Below are 3,294 nucleotides of genomic sequence, written 5' to 3'. Positions count from 1 at the left end.
TTGTTGGGTGGTTCAGTTGGTTGGAGTGTCACCCCGTACACCAAAACGTTGTGGGTTTGATTCCCAGAAATCTAGATTGTGGATTAATGATTGAAATCAGGCCAACTGTGACCACCAATGCTGATTTGGAGGACCTGCATTTGAGCTACCAGGGATCTAATCTGTCATTCCTGGTAGACATGAGCCAGGTTGTCTGTAGTCCCGAGGACACTGGTAGCCATCTTGGAAACACAAATGAAAGAGATGCCTAAGAATGAATATAAGCTGAGGAAGTAGAACCAAAAATGGTGATACGTAACAGAGGGTTCCTATCTTTACATGAGGAAAATGCAGGAAAAAGTAAATACTCTTATCCTGGTCGTGTGTGTGTGTGTGTGTGTGTGTGTGTACACATATATCCAACCAGAGAGCAAGCTCTCTGTAGACCGACATTTTTTATTGCACTTTTTGTATCTGTAGCTCACTTAACACTGCACCCTGTAGGTAGTGGAGGACAAGCAGTAGTAAGTGCTTACTAGACATGTGCTTAATAGAACTGGCTAGTAATTCCAGGGGAGATTGTGTAGGAAGTGGAGTGAATCAGAGTCAAGCCCTCTTCCCTTTGCCAAGCAGCCAATTTGAATCCATTGTCATCATCTGTGAATGCCCCAGGGAAAAGGAAGGAAGCCATGTGGTTCTTGAGTCCAAAAATTCAGTTTCTCACCCAGAGGAGGTTGTAGTTTTCTTCTGGACTATGGGTATGCCCTGCTTTTCCAAAGGTCACCTTGCACCACTTTGCTTTTATGAAATATCTACCTCCACTGGTACTTACTTTTACTAACCAAAAATAATAATAATAATAATAAAAATCTGAAGAATATTTTTGCTTTAAAAAAAAAAAGGGCAAAAAGTGAAAATAGTGTTCAGTGTTTGTTTTGCAGCAAACCAGTCAGAGGGGCAGTGTGCACTTGTAACTACACCATACATGCATTATTTCTAGTTTATATAGGCTGTATAGCATATCATCCCTGCTCCTACTCCATGTTGATGTTATTTTAAGTGTTATGTATTATTTGGTATGATTGGTGTGATTATTATTTGGGTGTGGGAATGCTCCTCAGTTTTTCCTGTATAAAGTAATGGTAATTACTTTATGCCATTTTGGATAACAAAAGGTTTCATAGCAACACTGTACTTTCAGATAGTGGGGCAAACCTGCACAGTGCAAATAAGCCATTGCCTTTTAGTGAGCATCAACACTAAGAAGACTCCTTTGGTCTATGTTGTCATGATGCCAAATATGACTGCACAATTAAAGTGTGCAGTCAAGTGCTCACTTTGGCAGCACATATATTAAAATTGGGACAATACAGAGAAGATTAGTTTGGCCCCTGTGCAAATTCATGAAACGTTCCATATTTTTTAATATGCTGTCTGGAGTCAAATTACCTGGGTCTGAAACTAGCTATTTAACCTATCTGTTTATTCATCTGTAAAATGGGGATAATATATGTAAAATACATATAAAAATATATTTAAAACATATTATAGGTTGTTGGGAAATAAATTGGTTAACACTGAAAAAAAATATGCAGTTAATATATCTCAAAAATCTACGCATGTGACACCACATTAACAAAATATCCAATTACTTAAGCAGACTTCTCATGTCTATCCAGGAGTCTGGCCCCATGTCAGTGAAAGTGATGGCAATAAGTGTGACAGTCCCAAAGCTGTATAGCCTGTGGCTCTGAATGATACCAGCCACCTATGACTTGGAGAGGGAGATAAGTATAAACACAGGCAAATCATGTGAGTGTTTGTTATATTTTAAGTTGAAAGAGGAAATAACCATGTTAGGAATGCTGCCTCTTGCTTTCCCATCCCTTTCTTGACTTTCTTCTGCAACTTCATTGCTACCCAACATACAATATGTCTTATTTGTATTAACCTAATCCTTTCTCCATTTCCCAGAACATAAGCTCCAGGAGGGCAAGGATTTGTCTCTACTTCTGTTCATTGCTCTAATCACAATACCTTAATAGACTATGGTATATAGTCAACTAGAGGCCCAATGCATGAAAATCGTACATTCATGGGGGTTTCTTCAGCTGAGCCTGCACCCTCTCACAGTCTAGGAGCCCTTGGGGGATGTCCGACTGACAGATGTCCAGGAGCTGTCAGTCGGGCATACTTAGCACTGCCACTGAGGCAGGAGAGGCTCCTACCACCACTACTGCGCCTGCCAGCCATGAGTCCCACTTCTGGCTGAGCGGCACTTCCCTGTGGGAGTGCACTGACCATCAGGGAGCAGCTCCTGCATTGAGCGTCTGCCTCCTGGTGGTCAGTGCATGTCATAGCAACTGGTCATTCTGCCTTTTGGTCAATTTGCATATTAGCCTTTTATTATATAGGATGCTCAGTAAACATTGGTTGAACAAATGAGATGTCCTGAAGGATGGTTATTTGCTAATCAATTAATAAATCAGAAACTATAATGGCTGGGTTAAAAAAAAATACCTTTTTTCCCCTTGAATTAAGTTAAAAGACCCCGTGACTTAGTGAGTGCTGTCTCGACTACAATCTTAACTACAATATAGCTTTATGACTATAATCAATTTGCTTAACATAATGCCCCTTTGTTTCTCCATCTGGAAAATGGGGAAACAGTGCCAGCCCTTTCTTTATTCTTCAAAAACTTTTAAGCATGCTCAAAGAGATAATAGCTATAAAGGTGTCAAGTTAAAGATACAATGCAGGAGCTTAGCATGGATGGTTTTTCATAAAATTAAACAACTATCTCAGTTGTCCATTTACTTACGAAACCAGTAAAACTCCATTTCAGCTTTTATTCTTATGTATACTTATAAACATGAATTCATCAGTTTTCTATTTCCTATGTCATCCAACATATTGTTATTATAAATTTTAACTAACCATTTTCAAGTCAAACTGCCACTTTCTATACTTCACATCTGCCTTCATAGTCACAACCTTTTTAATGATAGACATACTTGTCGAATCCACTCTAACTGATCCTTATGAAAAATGTGAGATGTCATTTTTCCAAGGTAACCATCCTTCGTCCTCCCCACATATTAATAGCAAACCAGTCTTTCTGCGGTGGGAATTCCAGTCCTCCTGTCCCCGGGTTCTCCTTTAAGACAAAGTCTGGTTGGTTTTTTTAGGGTCTCCCTTCCAGTTGAAAAAGAGACCCTGTACCTTTAATAACAGAGACCTGGTGAGAGGTTTCTTTCCAAACTTGTTCCCTGGCTTCCAAGTGACGAAACCAGCTGTAATTTGAGAGCAGAGAGA

This window comes from Myotis davidii, unplaced genomic scaffold (genome assembly GCF_000327345.1).
Source record: "Myotis davidii unplaced genomic scaffold, ASM32734v1 scaffold330, whole genome shotgun sequence".
Lineage (NCBI taxonomy): Eukaryota > Metazoa > Chordata > Mammalia > Chiroptera > Vespertilionidae > Myotis > Myotis davidii.
The sequence above is the reverse complement of the archived record's forward strand: the minus strand, read 5'-3'. Positions refer to the sequence as shown.